This window comes from Monodelphis domestica, chromosome 1 (assembly GCF_027887165.1).
Source record: "Monodelphis domestica isolate mMonDom1 chromosome 1, mMonDom1.pri, whole genome shotgun sequence".
NCBI lineage: Eukaryota > Metazoa > Chordata > Mammalia > Didelphimorphia > Didelphidae > Monodelphis > Monodelphis domestica.
Genome location: NC_077227.1, coordinates 159,485,977 through 159,502,934, shown reverse-complemented (window position 1 = coordinate 159,502,934; position 16,958 = coordinate 159,485,977). Strand labels below are relative to the sequence as shown.

The 16,958-nt window shown below is 35.1% G+C and overlaps 1 protein-coding gene and 1 long non-coding RNA gene across 2 annotated transcripts in view; one reads left to right on the top strand and one right to left on the bottom strand.

Moving 5' to 3' along the window:
- PIAS1 (protein inhibitor of activated STAT 1) overlaps positions 1 to 5,751 on the bottom strand; it is a 194,428-nt gene extending 188,677 nt beyond the window's left edge. The window contains exon 1 of the mRNA XM_056808709.1: positions 5,733 to 5,751. The gene's annotated coding sequence lies outside the window, so the exon portion shown is untranslated. The remainder of the gene's footprint in view (positions 1 to 5,732) is intronic.
- The window catches only part of LOC103093649 (uncharacterized), a 36,241-nt gene extending 23,894 nt beyond the window's left edge, over positions 1 to 12,347 (top strand). Inside the window, exons 2-4 of the long non-coding RNA XR_008914400.1 lie at positions 8,220 to 8,348; positions 12,046 to 12,111; positions 12,302 to 12,347. This is a non-coding gene — a long non-coding RNA (uncharacterized LOC103093649). The remainder of the gene's footprint in view (positions 1 to 8,219; positions 8,349 to 12,045; positions 12,112 to 12,301) is intronic.
- Positions 12,348 to 16,958: the final 4,611 nt, after the last annotated feature.

The following is a 16,958-nucleotide window of genomic DNA, read 5'->3' as shown; positions in this document are numbered from 1 at the left end:
ATTTAAAATGAGGTTCTAGACATAGAGCCAAGCCACAACTACAAAGCAAAATAAAAACAAAGGTACTTAAGAGCCCAGAGCATCCCAGAGAGCCAAGAGTACTGAAAAAGGTAAAAAAAAATGGCAAGGATAGCCCTTCTACTCTGGAGAGAGTCTGTCAAGGATGCTTTGCCCATCTTGGGAGACTTCCTGAGAATAATGTAAAATGTTAAATTGATTTTAGATGTGACTCAGAGGGCTAAGTTCTAATTTGTAAAGTTAATCACAGGTTTTAGCTTACCTTCCATTTCATTTAAAAAGAGAGAGAAAAAAGCCTTTGCAATCAATCAGAAGATTGAGTTTTACTAGCAGACCTAAAACCTTATCTAGGAGAACCCCAAGTTAACTGCCTCTCCTTTTTAAAGGCTGCAGGATTTCAAACTATGATCCCTCTTTTTAGGATTTTACTATCAGTGCTAGACTTGGAGTTGGGAAGTTTGGAATCCAAGCCTGTTGTGTCTATCAATTGGAAAATGGCTAAACAAGTGGAAGTATATGGTTGATTGCAAAGCAATAACTATTATGCTATAAGAGATGATAATCAGGATAATTACATAAAAACCAAGAAAGATTTACATGACCTGATGAAAAGTGATTTGAGCAGAATCAGAACATTGTATATAGTAACAGCTATATTGTAAAATGATCAACTGTGACTGACTTGGCTATTTTCAAGAATACAATGATCCAAGATAATTCCAAAGGAATCATGACAAAAAAAAATATCATCCTCCTCCAGAGAAAGAACTGATGGAGTCTGAATGAAGAATGAAATGGATCATTCATTTTATTTTCATTTTTAAAAATATGAATTGTCTTCCACAACATGACTAGTATGGAAATACATTTTGCATGATCATAGATATTTAACCTAGACCAAATTTCTTACTCTCTCAGGGAGGGGGAAGGAAGAGAGAAAATTTGGAACTCAAAATTATAGAAAATAAATATTTTAAATTGTTTTATATATAATCAGGGAAAATACTATATTTTAAAAAAGAAAAACAACTTCCCTTTTTAAACTTATCTCTGTGTATATGACCAGAGATGAGTTACTTAATTTCTTTATCTGTGAATAATAATCTACACATGCCTGACAAGGTCACTGTTGAGAATCAAATGAGATAATATATGTATAAAGCACTTTGTATACTTTAAAGTGTTAGATAAGCTAATAATTTTTTATTATTATGATTATCTCTGACTTTTTGGGTAGCGTCCAGATAGAAATAATCTGAGATAAGTCATTATCCAGCTACTTTATCTATTTAATATTCTGCATATTGCACTGGTTGTTAAAACAACTGCTTATTATCATTGAATTAAGAGTACCAGAATGTGAGAGTTTTATCTCCAAAAACATTTGGCAGGCAGGAGAAACCAGTGACATGTCCCTCAACCCGTTCCCACATGGTTTTAATTTCTTATGCTAGGCTTCTCTAAACCTTGGAAGCTTTTTAGTTCATATATGGGAGGTTATTAGTATTCAGAATGATGGCATCTATTAAAATAGTTCTCAAATTTTTATTGATGGGAGAGATAGGTGGCTCAGTGGATAGAGAGCCAAGCCTGGAGATAGGAAGAGCTAGGTTCAAATCTGAACTTAGACACTTTCTAGCTGTGTGACCTTGGACAAGTCTCTTAAATCCCAATTGCCTAGCCTTTACCATTCTTCTGCCTTGGAACCAATAATTAGTATCAGTTCCAAGACTGAAGGTAAGAGTTTAAAATCTTTAAAAATTTTTAATTGATCAATGTTATATCTGGATAGCTGTAGATAGCAATTCTTTCCTTAATAATGCCTCTGGGCATCATACAGTTTATTTTCTGAATTCTCAAGGATATTTGGGGGTCAAAGAGATCAAAGAAAGAGCAAAAGGGCCCAAATACTCAAAATATTTTTAAGATAAAATCTTTTTGTAGTAGCCAATGATTGGAAACTGAAGTGTGTCTACTTATTAGAGAACTACTAATCAAATTATGGTATATGATTGTAAACCTTAAAATTTCTTAGACTTATGAATGTTGGAAATTTCCCCATTTCCAACATTAGGTAGGGAGGGTCCTTCTCCTCCCTACCTAAGACTACTTTAGGACAGAAACCTTTTGCTAAACAATGGAAAGGGCTTTGACCTATGCTTAAGCATAGAACAGGAAGTTCTTTGAGTCATGATTGATTTTATAATTGATACAATAGAGATACTTGGAATGACAGAACCAGGTCTTGTAACTTCCAATCTCCACCCTACTCAGGGTAACAGGATTTAGGAAGGGCTGCAGCAAAAGGATCAAGATTTAATTATTTGAGAATATGACCTTCAACAGACATGTGCAAAGGGGCAGACCTCTGGGCGGTCCTGGGTTAAGCTAGAGCCACCATTGGCACAGGGAAGACATGGACAGTGATTGGTAGATGTGAGAACTGAGGGGTGTTTTGGAGAGGTTTTGCTCTGAGAGGTTGTGCTCTGAGAAGCTTGCTCTGAAGGAAGCTGGAGGTGGAGGCCCCTGAGACTGTTTCTCCATTTTGGTCACGTGAGTGATAGGGACTGATCTCTTTTCTTTGCCTCAGCTATCTAAGGGCTTGGGCCTTTTGGCCCAGCCTAAAAAGAGGGGGTATTTAAGCCCTATTCCCTTCTCTCCCCTTTCTCTCTCTCTCTCTCTCTCTCTCTCTCTCTCTCTCTCTCTTCCTCCTTTCTTCCTCCTGTTTGTAATTAATCTCCATAAAAGGTTGACTGCTGACTTGAGTTTTCATTTAGGAATTACATAGCTGAATTCCTTGGCGACCTTAAATTAATGTATATCAGTCTTTTAAAGTGATTTCCATGTCACATGAATGTTATAGAATATTATTATGTTGTAGGAGATGACAAAATGAACAGTTTCAGAGGAAAGTAGGAAACCCTTTATGAACTGATGCAATGAAGTGAGCTGAACTAAAGAAATTTCTAGAATATCTAAACTATAAAAAACCTTTGAGTTTAATTAAAAATGAGACTATATAACAAACATAGAGCATCCATTCGTTTCTTTGGCAGCAGCTCCCCCTCATCTCTATGTGGAAATTTATCTGGTGTCAGGAACAAAGTACAGTGAATCATGTGGTCTTTAGAAATTCTCCAAATAGGAGGGGCTCCAACTATTTGGGTCTTTTTATGTTCTAAAATGAACAGGAAACTTCTATCTAGAAAAACAGGTGTCAGTCAAGATCCAAGGTCAGCTTTGTTGCCTTTTAGGGGAAATGAACCCTCATTGTATGGAAAAGGGAACCCCTGGTTCTATCACAACCTCTCTTTATAACCAATCTATAAGACCCAACCACTTGTCGAATTCTTCTTTATGGCATGTTGTTGTTTGAGTTCATGTGGATGTTGCCTTTGGAGTACTTTTATTGCTACTTTTAGTAAACTGTTTCACAGACTCCATCTGGAGATCAACTACTTTCAGTTACATTCAAACATAGAGATGAAGTTTTATTGTCAGTCTTTACTGTTGCTTTGTGATGGGAAGTGAGTTTGTTTCAAAAGTATTTGCATAACATTTTAATCTGTTTATCCTGTACTCTAAGAATGTCTATTAGAACATTTTTTGATGAAGAAATATTCATCTTTATTTTTAACATAATATTTTCTCAATTACATATAAAGACAATTTTATACATGAGTTTTCTAAAATTTTGAGTTCTAAATTCTTTTCTTCCTTGAGGTGGCAAACAATTTGATTTAGGTTATACATATAAACCATATTTCCATATTGATCATGTTGTGGAAGAAGATACATATAAAAACAAACAACCCCCCCAAACAGTGAAGAAAATAAAGTGAAAAATAGTTTGCTTCAATCTGTGTTCAGATTCCATCAGTTCTTTCTTTGGAACTGTTTAGCATTTTTTTTGTCATGAGTCATTTGGAATTGTCTTAGATCATTGTATTTTTAAGACTGGCTAAGACATTCATAATTGATCATTGTACAATAAAGTTTTTACTATGTATAATGTTGTTCTGGTTCTGCTCATTTCGCTTTTCATCAAGTTATATAAGCCTTCCCAGGTTTTTCGGTAATCATCCTGCATAGCACAATAGTATTCCATTTCAATCATATAGTATTAATCATTCTAAAGCTATATTGAGGGTGATGAGACTTATGTCTTATTCTTTTAATACAGGTTTAGGAATGAAATTAATTCTCATTGCTTAACCAGTACTGTTCTGAAATAGATTGGTTATATAAGTTGGCAATGAGGATGTCATTGAGAAAAAACAATATAAAGTCCTTGTCCTTGTTTATAACTGGTTAGAGCTGTTTCTGATATAACAGGAAGACTAGCTAATGAGAACACAGCCTTTAGACCATGGGTAATATGCTCTGTCTGCTATTAATCCCTAAAGGGAGTTGGTAAGCCTTCTTGAGTAAAGCATAGAAGGACCCTTCCCAATTTAGAACAAGCACGTGCTATGTGTTTACCTTTAGGCTTATTGAGAGGTGATTAAAAACTCTTTAATGAACTGTTGAAGCAGAATTGAGCTTTCCTATAAAAGGCACAAAAAGACAAAATAGAATTCTCTTCCCTGGTGGTGAATGAGGCAAGAATTGCTCTATATTCTTTCATTTGATAAATACTTGGAAGCCTGTTTCTAAACTAGCTTGCTCTTTTGTATAAAATCCAGAGTGTGAGTGGAAATATATTAGAATAATACTAGGTCTGTAAGTGGCTAATTGGATGGAGATCCAGGCCTAGAGATAGGAGGTCCTAGTTTCAAAAGTGGACTCAGACATTTCCTAGTTGTGTGACCCTGGGCAATTCACTTAACCCCCATTGCCTAGCCCTTATACCTTTTTTGCCTTGGAACCAATACTTAGTATTGATTCTAAGATGGAAGGTAAGGGTTTTAAAAAAACATCTTTGATTGGCTGACTGATTCAGCAGAGGTATACTTATCCCACAAAGATATTAGGGCTATAGTCTTTGTTAGTCACTTTAAATGGAATAGGGTGATTATCAAGCTGATTGATCATCTCCTTCAAACCTTTACCCTTGAACCAATTTTGTTAAGTTGTAGTAACTGATGCATATTGAACACCTTCATATTGTCAGTCCATTCCAGTAACATTTGTGGTATGTCTATGTAGGTGGTCAGTGACATTTACACTAAAGCATTGACAGCAAGTAAGATATTGGTATTTTTTATATGTTCTAATGTTACCAGAACATGAGATCATGCTCCTTGCTCAGCTGTCCATGGGGAAAGGCTGATCATCACACTGTTTCTGCATAGCACTATCCTGAAATCCTGATGCCACCCTGTCTCTTAGATTCATAGGATCACTTACATCATGTTTCCCCCAGGATGGTATTGTCATTTGGCCTCTTTTTTAGAGTTTCTGAAACACCTTCCACACAGTATCAAGGCTGTATAACACCTTAGATGATATTCCCTTACTTTGCCTTTGACTTTTCTCTGCCCCGCCTGACTATACTCTACCTTCCCCCAACTATGACATGGACAATGCATCTGATTTTGAGAGGCTATTATAATTATCATCATTATCATCGTTTTGGTGGTGGTATTTTGTTCCTCCCATCTTTATTGCCAGTATAATTTTTCTTTTCATTATTATCTTCCCAACTGGATTAGAAGCTATCTTTAGATCATTTTAACTTGTATAATAACTTAGGGTTCTAATTTGGGTCCTACCTTCTGCCATTGTCCATTGGACTTATTAGCATCCTATGTCTCTGGTAACTGAGTCCAGGCTCTATGTAACTTGACTGATGCTTCTCGTCCAACTCTGAGCAGGTACCTTGTGATCACAGCATTTCCTGACTCCCAGGGTAGGAAAGCTTCAGTTGTCATCATAGGAGGCTCCTATTCCCCAGCCCATGGTATGCTCATTAATAGCCCTAGCCCTGAGTAAGAACCAGAGATATCATCATACTCCTCTTTGTTGCTCTTTCTCTTGGTACTTACCTTTTCAGCCTACTGATTTGAATGCCTCATTTCTATCTTCTTGTTTGGTCATCAATTTACCTCATCCACTTCTATGAAAAGCTTTAGCTTTCTTTCATTCATCCCAGTCTCTTAACTGCTGCTTCTTGGGCTGACCTCCCTCTCTTTTTCATTTGACATGATTTGACCAAATACCTATTACTTTCTGTATGGCTCCAGACACCTGCTTACCAGTTGAAATGATTTTTACCATTTGCTGACATGGACTCTGGGCCCAACCACCTGAGGAAATCTCAATACATCTTCCCAATTGGAATAGAGCCCAATTCAGCTCACATTTTGGATTCCAGTGATCTCAAGCTTTGGGAGAACCACAGCAAAAGGTTGGAGTCCTCTCTTTAAGATGCCATACCACTACTGGGCTTCATGCTATCAATGTGGACAAGACAGAGAGATGTGAGCCAAACAGTAAGAGTACATTTCTGATAAATGAATATGATCTATTGTGTTTTTATTATCATGCACATTTTGGCCTTTGGTAGATCTCAATCTCACACTGTAGAACTTTATTCATCAATGCAAAATAGGATCTCTTTTCACCTTCTTGTTCTGTGTAATTGCTATGAATATCTCCGCATAAAACCTCCAATGAAGATTCACCCAATATCTGGAAATCCCTTTTCTCATTATTTAGTGTATTGGAACAATCTGTGAAATTGAGATTAACTCCACCCTACTTATTCTTTAGAATTTTAGCCACCAGGAATGTATACACCTCCACTTAAGGTTTTAATGTTGGGGAGGAAGGTCTATGACCCATGTGTGCTAGCAAGTGACAAATCAGAAACAATTGACTGACCCCTGGGCAGTTTGAAGCCAAGTTTAAGCCACAATTGGTACACCTCAAGTTGAAAGGGAGGCACAGGAAGTGACGCAAGGAACTGCCTTTAAATTTCGTGGTCACTTCCTGTGAGGTTATCTTCACCTTGGAACTTGACCATGGAGGAGCTTGGGTTTGAGATCTCAGATTGCTTTCCTTTGGACTGTCACATGGTGAGTGAAAAGGCTGACTCCCTTTCCTTGGCTTTTCTGGAGGCATTAGCCTCTGGAGAGGCCTCTCATCTTGGAGAAGACTTCTTTGGCTTGCAGTGAGCATGGTGGTGGTGGTAAGAGCAGGGATTTTAAATGATCTAATCAGCCATGGGCACATGGTTTTATTTTGTATCCCTTTTATTCCTTTATTTGTAATGGTCATTAATAAATCTCTTAACTCTTATAATCAGAGAGATGCAAATAAAAACAACTCTGAGGTATCACCTCACACCTAGCAGATTGGCTAACATAACAGCAAAGGAAAGTAATGAATGCTGGAGGGGATGTGGCAAAGTAGGGACATTAATTCATTGCTGGTGGAGTTGTGAACTGATCCAACCATTCTGGAGGGCAATTTGGAACTATGCCCAAAGGGCTACAAAAGAATATCTACCCTTTGATCCAGCCATAGCACTGCTGGGTCTGTACCCCAAAGAGATAATGGACAAAAAGACTTGTACAAAAATATTCATAGCTGCGCTCTTTGTGGTGGCCAAAAACTGGAAAACGAGGGGATGCCCATCAATTGGGGAATGGCTGAACAAACTGTGGTATATGTTGGGGATGGAATACTATTGTGCTAAAAGGAATAATAAAGTGGAGGAGTTCCATGGAGACTGGAACAACCTCCAGGAAGTGATGCAGAGCGAGAGGAGCAGAACCAGGAGAACATTATACACAGAGACTAATACACTGTGGTATAATCGAACGTAATGGACTTCTCCATTAGTGGCGGTGTAATGTCCCTGAACAATTTGCAGGGATCTAGGAGAAAAAAACACTATTCATAAGCAAAGGATAAACTATGGGAGTGGAAACACCGAGGAAAAGCAACTGCCTGAATACAGGGGTTGAGGGGACATGACAGAGGAGAGACTCTAAATGAACACTCTAATGCAAATATTATCAACATAGCAATGGGTTCAAATCAAGAAAACATGTAATGCCCAGTGGATTTATGCGTCGGCTATGGGGGGTGGGGGGGAGGAAAAGAAAATGATCTATGTCTTTAATGAATAATGCTTGGAAATGATCAAATAAAATATAATAAAAAAAATCAGTTGTAAAATACAAAAAAAAATAAATCTCTTAAAATATTTTTATTATTGAGATTAATTTTAATTCTTACAAATCTCTCCCTAGAGCCACAAGAAGAGAAAAGGACAGTACAATACATAGGCAGCCCACATCTGAACAGTAGGCGAGAGGCTAAGAACAGTGCCCATGCAGCCTGCTCCAAAACTATAGCATGAGAAAGAGCCAGTACTATAGGTAGGCATTAAAAGCATTGGGGGTTTTGAAGGAGGTTTACTACTAACAAAACTAAGAATATCTAGTTGGGACTTATGAGGGTCACAACAATGAATAAACTCCCACTTGGAGACTACACAAAGAAAAAAAGGTGTGGATGGGCCTAAACCTGAGTTCAACAATCAGGGACTGAGCAAGAAGCCATGGATCCTTGCACAAGCTATGGTCTGGTCCTGCCTATTACTGTACGTCCAGACTAAAGAGAGGACAAAACTCAGCAGAATCTTAATTAGTTTTCCTATTTATTGCCAGTGAAACCCAAAAGAGCAAAGAAAAAAAATTCTATTCAAAATAACTACAAAGCGTATAAATTGTTTGGTTGTCCACCCACAAAGACATGTACAAGAATTATATATCTGTAACACAAAAAACTCTTGACAGAAATAAAGGAAGACAAGTAATTGTTGATGTTTTAATTATTTATGGTTGAGCCATGCCAATGTAATCAAAATTGAAATATTAATTAAATCAATCTATTTATTCTATTTCATATAAATCAAAATGCCCAAGGATTTCTTTGTAGTACTAGGCAAAATAATAATAAAATTCAAGAATCTCAATGAAATCATACAGAAAATAGAAAAGAAGAAAACCTATTTGTACTAGATTTCAAACTATAGAATGAAGTAGTAATCACAAGTATTTAGGATTGGTTAAAAAATAGAAGAGTTGACCAATAGGTAAAAAACATTAATAGCAACTGAACATAATGGCACAGTATCTGCTAAACCCAAGGAAATCAACTACTTGGATAAGGATACATTATAAAAACAAAACTACTGAGAAGTTTGGAGGGGAAAGTATGGAAATAATTAGATTTAGATTGTTCTTTGTATCCTTATTGCTAAGCCAGAGTTTGGTACATAGTGAATGCTTAATAAATGCATGTTGACTGACAACTCATATACCATATATCACTATAAATGGGGAGCAGCTAATGGGGGAAAATCTTTGCAGTAAATTTCTCTAATAGAGTTCTGATTCAAGATAGATATAGAATTGATCAAAGATGGCCAGAAATAAAAATGACAGTTGATAGAGAGACTGTGAGAGTGTCTATTAATGCACTATGAAATGATCCAGTCATTCTGGAAAGCAATTCTGAAGTATACCCAGAAAGTCACAAAACTTCACATGCCTTTTGGTTTAGTACTTCCACTATTAGGCTTAATACCCCAAAGATATTAAAGACAGATGGAAAAGACAGACAGACAGACACACACACATATAAATATTTATGGCAGCACTATTTGACATACTATAGAAAATGGCATCTCATCAATTGGGGGATGGCTGAACAAATCATGGAATATGAATGTATTAGAATATTATTGCATTGTAAAAACGAAGAAAGAGAGAAACTTGGAAAGACTGGTATGAATTGATACAGAAGGAATTTTGAAGAATGAGGAGATAATTTGTACAGTGTTTACACCAATGGAAAGGAAAACAACTGAAAGATTTAAGAACTTTGATCAATATGACCAGTTACAACTCCAGAAAACTAATGATAAATCATATTTCACGTCTCTTAGCATAGACAGAGTATAGATTTAGAATAAGTCATACATTACCAGACTTTAATACAATGCAGTTTTTGTTTTTGTTTTACTTGACTAGACTTACTTATTACAAGGGAAGACATTTAAAGAGGCAGGGAATGTTGTGAGGGGAAATGGAGAACAATGAGATTTTTTTAAAAAGAGCATCAGTGAAACATTTAATAATACACAGAAGAGAATACAAGAGAGTTCAGAAGAATGAAGCTGGTATTACCATATTAAATTTGGTGTTCACTTTGAAAAATAAGCTATACATGGTAGATAACAGTTTCATATTCAATCTTCTTTTCTTGTCCTTTATATATAGAAATTATTCATGTTTCTTGATGACTGTCAAGTTCATAATAAAATTTTATTTATAAAAAAATCACTTAATTTTGATAAAAGAACTAATCCATGAGCTTTTTCATGAAAAAAATCTTTTTTCCCCTTCCTCCACCCAAGATAATAGCCTGAGTACCAATACTAGAGTGCCTTTAAAATTGTCATCTTCATCATGAATTTCTTCTAGATGTGTCTGATTTAATCTGGCTGCTCATCCTGTTTCAATATTTTTACCTTTACCTCAGATAGTACATGGGTACTGAAGTTGTAGATTCCAGTGTAGGTTTCACACGTTAATGAAAATATATCACAAAAAATTCTAACAATTCTGCTTTATTTTCTGTCATTCTTTTATCTCTCAATTTTGTCTACAAATGATCTGGCTAAGTTCTCAGCAGCATGTTTTTCCCTCAACTGCTTTTTGATGTTTTTTGAAGTTATGCAAGTGACTTTGTACTTCAAATCATTGTTGCCCTTGGCTTTCCTATTTCTTTGCTTGCCAAAGGGATTACACAATAAATTTATACTGTATGAGAATAATAAAAGTTCATATATTTATGTAGTGTTTTATATATATTATTTCTGTAATATATAGGGTACCTCCTCTCACACATGGGGTCTTTTGAATAGCTAGCTATCAGATGGAATTCAAGGTCCTCATAGAACTACATTCACTCAAAACAATAGCTTACCCAATGTGCTTAATTTTTCTCTATTCAGAAAATACTATTAGTTCAAAGTTAAGGTTTTGAATAAAAGAGCACATTTAAGATGCTCCCCTTTTAAAAGTTTATTGATGTGTTTTGTTTTATCATTACAAACATTTACAGATCACTCCCACTTTGTAAGAGGTCTCTTATAACAAAGGAAAACAATTAAGTAAAACTAATAATGTGACTTCATCTGAAAAGAATGCAACATTCCACATCTGTAGCAACTCTCTTCTCTATTTGTTTAAATTAACAGAAATCTATTTTCTCTCCCTCCCACCTTAACTCCAATTAAAAAGAAAAAAGGAAAAGAAAAACATTTCTTATAACAAATATACATAATCAAGTAAAATAAATTCCCTCAAGGATTTTATAGAAAAAATCACATACATATATAAGTCTCTATCCTAAATCCATCACTTCTCTGTAATGCATAGCATGATTTATTATTAGTCCTCTGGAACCATGAATTGCCACTATATCTATCATAGTTCTTAAGCTCTCCTTTTCCTTAATTTTATTTTTATTTTCAGTTCCAAATTCTTTCCCTCCAGCCCCCTTCCCTCACCCATTGAAAAGGAAGAAATATAATACCCATAATATATATGAAGTCATGCAAAACATATTTCCACATTAGTAATGTTCCCACCCATCCCACCAACCAAGCAAAAACATTTTAAAAGGAGAAAAGAATATGCTCAATTTGCATTCTGGTTCATCAGTGTTTTATCTGGAGGGTGATAGCATTTTTATATCATGAGTTCTTTGGAGTTCTAGTGGATCATTGAATTGATCAGAATTACTGTCTTTCACAGTGGATTATCTTTACAATATTGCTGTTGCTGTGTAGATTGTTTTCCTGGTTCTGCTCAAAGGATCCATAGCCACTCAAAGAAACTAGGATTCACAATGAAGAAACTTCATTTTTATTAACCTCTCCTTTGATATTCAAGGTTTCCATTTTGATGTTTAATTGGAGATTTTAATTTTGTTGTTTTTCTAATTGTTTTCTTTTTTAGTTGAACACACAATTTATTGGATTACTCTTTCTCTCTTTTATAGATATAAACTTTTAGAGAGAATAAATTTTCCCCTAAGTACTGCTTTGGCTACATCCTACAAATTTTGGTATGTTGTCTCATTGCTGTTGTTATCTTTAATGAAATTATTGATTGTTTCTGTGATTTGTTCTTTGATCCACTCATTATTTAGAATTAGACTATTTAGTTTCTACTTTTTAATCTGTGTTTCAAAGGCTTCTTAGTGAATATATTTTCATTGTATTGTGTTCTGAACTATCCCTGCTTTTTTATTTCAGCTGAATCATAAAAGATTCTGTTTCAACCCCTTATTTTAACTCTGGGTGGGTATTATTATTATTATTTAAATTTTATTTAGTCAATTTGGAACATTATTCCTTGGTTACAAGAATCATATTCTTTCCCTCCCTCCTCTCCCCCCATCCCTTCCTGTAGCTGATGCACAATTCCACTGGGTTTTACGTGTATCCTTGATCAGAACCTATTTCCATGTTGTTGATGTTTGCACTAGGATGATCATTTAGAGTCTACTTCCCCAATCATATTGCCTTCGACCCATAGAATCAAGCAGTTTTTTTTTTGGGTGTTTTTCCTCTGAATGTGGATAGTTTTATTTCTCGTAAATCTTTCCAAGTTGTTCAGGATCACTGCATTGCCACTAATGGAGAAATCCATTACAGTCGATTGTACCACAGTGTATCAGTCTTTGTGTATAATCAGTCTTGGTTCTGCTCCTCTCACTCTGCATCAATTGGAGGTCATTCCAGTTCCCATGGAATTCCTCTAGTTTATTGTTCCTTTGAGCACAATAGTATTCCATCACCAACATATACCACAATTTGTTCAGCCATTTCCCCAATTGAAGGGCATCCCCTCATTTTCCAATTTTTTACCACCACAAAGAGCGCAGCTATGAATATTCTTCTACAGGTCTTTTTCCTTATTATCTCTTTGGGGTATAAACCCAGCAGTGCTATGGCTGGATCAAAGGGCAGACAGTCTTTTAGCACCCTTTGGGCATAGTTCCAAATTGCCCTCCAGAATGGTTGGATCAATTCACAATTCCACCAGCAGTGCATTAATGTCCCAAGTTTGCCTCCAGCATTCATTACTTTCCTTTGCAGTCATGTTAGCCAATCTGCTAGGTGTGAGGTGATACCTCAGAGCTGTTTTGATTTGGATCTCTCTGATTATAAGAAATTTAGAACACTTTTTCATGTGCTTATTAATAGTTTTGATTTCTTTATCTGAAAATTGCCTATTCATGTCCCATGCCCATTTATCAATTGGAGAATGGCTTGATTTTTTTGTACAATTCATTTCTCTTCATAAATTTGAGTAATTAGACCTTTGTCAGAGTTTTTTGTTATGAAGATTCCCCCCCCTCCCAATTTGTTGATTCCCTTCTAATTTTGGTTGCATTGGTTTTGTTTGTACAAAACCTTTTTAATTTAATATAATCAAAATTATTTATTTTACATTTAGTGTTTTTTTTCTAACTCTTGCTTAGTCTTAAAATCTTTCCTTTCCCAAAGACATATTCTGTGTTCACCTAATTTACTTATAGTTTCCTTCTTTATATTCAAGTCATTCACACATTCTGAGTTTATCTTGGTGTAGGGTGTGAGATGTTGATCCAAACCTAATCTCTCCCATACTGTCTTCCAATTTTTCCAGTAGTTTTTTTTTTTTATCAAATAGTGGATGTTGGTCCCCAAAGCTAGTATCTTTGGGCTTATCATAGACAATCTTGCTGAGTTCACTTTCCCCAAGTCTATTCTACTGATCCTCCTTTCTATTTCTTAGCCAGGATCATATTGTTTTGATGACCACTGCTTTATGTATAGTTTGAGATCTGGGACTTCAAGGTCACCATCCTTCACGTTTTGTTTTTTTTCATGATTTTCCTGGATATCCTCCATCTTTTGTTCTTCCAGATGAACTTTGTAATCGTTTTTTTCTAATTCGGTAAAAAAGTTTTTTGGTAGTTCAATGGGTATGGCATTAAATAAGTAAATAAATTTGGGTAGGATTGTAATTTTTATTATGTTAGCTCATCCTAACCATGAGCACTCAATGTTTTCCCAATTGTTTAGATCTAGTTTTAATTGTGTGGAGAGTGTTTTGTGATTGTGTTCATATAGTTCCTGTGTTTGTCTCAGCAGATAGATTCCTAAGCATTTTATATTGTCTAGGGTGATTTTAAATGGAATTTCTAATTCTTGCTGCTGAAATGTGTTGGAAATATATTGAAATGCTGATGACTTATGTGAGTTTATTTTGTATCCTGCAACTCTGCTAAAGTTGTTGATTATTTCTATTAGCTTTTTAATTGATTCTCTAGGATTCTTTAAGTAGACCATATCATATACAAAGAGTGAGAGCTTTGTCTCCTCATTGACTATTTAATACCTTCAATTTCTTTTTCTTCTCTAATTGCTACTGCTAATGTTTCTAGTATAATGTTAAACAATAGAGGTGATAATGGGCATCCTTGTTTCATTCCTGATCTTATTGAAGGCTTCTAGTTTATCCCCATTGCAGATAGTGTTTGCTGATCATTTTAGATATAAATGTTTATTATTTTTAGGAAAGGCCCTTCTATTCCTATGCTTTCTAGTGTTTTCAATAGGAATGAGTCTTGTATTTTGTCAAAGGCTTTTTCTGCATCTATTGAAGTAATCATGTGATTTTTGTTGGTTTGTTTGTTAATATGGTCAATTATGTGGATGGTTTTCTTAATATTGAACCATCTTTGCCTTCCTGGTATAAATCCTACTTGGTCATAATGAATAACCCTCATGATGACTTGTCTTTTTGCTAGTATTATATTTAAGATTTTTGCATCTATATTCATTAGGGAGATTGGTCTGTAGTTTTCTCTGTTTTTGACCTGCTTGGCTTTGGAATCAGTACCATATTTGTGTCATACAAGGGATTTGGTAGAACTCCTTTGCTTATTCTGTCAAATAGTTTGCATAATATTAAGATTAGTTGTTCTTTGAATATTTGATAGAATTCATTTGTGAATCCATCAGGCCCTGGAGATTTTTTCTTAGGGAGTTCTTTGATGGCTTGTTCAATTTCTTTTCCTGATATGGAGTTGTTTAGGTATTCTATTTATTCCTCTGTTAATCTAGGCAATTTATATTTTTGTAAATAGTCATCCATATCATGTAGATCGCCATATTTATTGCCTTATAATTGGGCATAATAGTTTTTAATGATTGCCTTAATTTCCTCTTCATTAGAGGTGAGGTCTCCCTTTTCATCTTGGATACTATCTATTTGGTTTTCTTCTTTAGTTTTTTAATTAGATTGACCAGTACTTTGTCTATTTGTTTTTTCAAAATACCAGCTTTACAAAACTTTCAATTTTTAATTTCTCCTTTGATTTTTAGGATCACTAATTTATTTTTCATCTGGGGATTTTTAATTTGTTTGCTTTCAAGGTTTTTGATTTGCATGTCCAATTTATTGACCTCTGCCCTCCATAATTTGTTAATATATGAATTCAAGGATATAAATTCCCCCCCCCCACCCCGAGTATTGCTTTGGTTGTATCCCATAGATTTTGAAAGGATGTCTAATCATTGTCATTTTCTTCAATGAAATTATTAATTGTTTCTATGATATGTTCTTTAATTAACCAATTTTGCAGAATTGTATTGTTTAATTTCCAATTAATTTTTGATTTGCCTTTCCATGTACCCTTAATAAGTATTATTTTCATTGCATTGTGATCTGAGAAGGTTGCATTTATTATTTTTGCTCTTTTGCACTTGTTTGCAATGTTTTTATGCCTTAGTACATGGTCAATCTTTGTGAATGTACCATGTGCTGCTGAAAAGATGCATATTCCTCTTTGTTCCTATTTATTTTTCTCCACATATCTACCTACTCTCATTTTTCTAAGATTTCATTCACTTCTCTTACCTCTTTCTTATTTATTTTTTGGTTTGATTTATCTATTTCTGATAGAGGAAGGTTCAGGTCTCCCACTAGTATAGTTTTTCTATCTATTGCATCCTTGAGCTCCACTAGTTTCTCCTTTAGAAATATGGGTATTATGCCATTTGGTGCATACATGTTGAGTACTGATATTTCCTCATTGTCTATACTGGCTTTTATCAGGATGTAATTACCTTCCCTATCTCTTTTGACTAGATCTATTTTTAATTTGGCTTTGTTAGATATCATGACTGAGACTCCTACCTTCTTCTCAGTTGATGCCCAATAGATTTGGTTCCATCCACTTACTTTTACCCTATGTGTGTCTATCTTCCTCATGTGTGCTTCTTTTAGACAGCATATGGTAGGGTTTTGGTTTCTAATCCACTTGGCTATTTGCTTGCATTTTATGGGTGAGTTCATTCCATTCATATTCAGAATTATGATTACCAGCTGTGTATTTCCCAGCATTTTGATTTCCACTCCTAGTCCTGCCCTTTCTTCTTTCACTATTTCCTTCTACACCAATGTTTGTTTTTAATCAGTCCCTCTAATTCCCAACCTTATTTTACTTCCCTTTCCACCCCCCTCTCCCTTCTTATTCCCCTCTTATTTTCTTTACAGTCTTTTAAAACTACCCACCCCCACTCTCTCCCTCCCTTGTATTGCTTCCCTCCCCACCAGTCTGTTTGTTATCCTTCTACTTCCCTATTGGGTACAAATCAATTCTCTGCCCCAACGTATTTGATTGTTCTTCCCTCTTTGAGTCAATTTCAATGCATGTAAGAATTGAGTATTTCCTATCTTCTACCTCTTTAACCTTCCAGTGTATTGATATTCTCTTCCCCTCCCATCATGCGCTTCTTTGTGACATATAAATTTACCCTATTTTGTTTCTTTTCCCATTTCTCTTAGTAGTAACCTCTTTTTTAAAACTCTAGTTGTGTGTGTGTGTATATATATATATATATTTATGCATACATA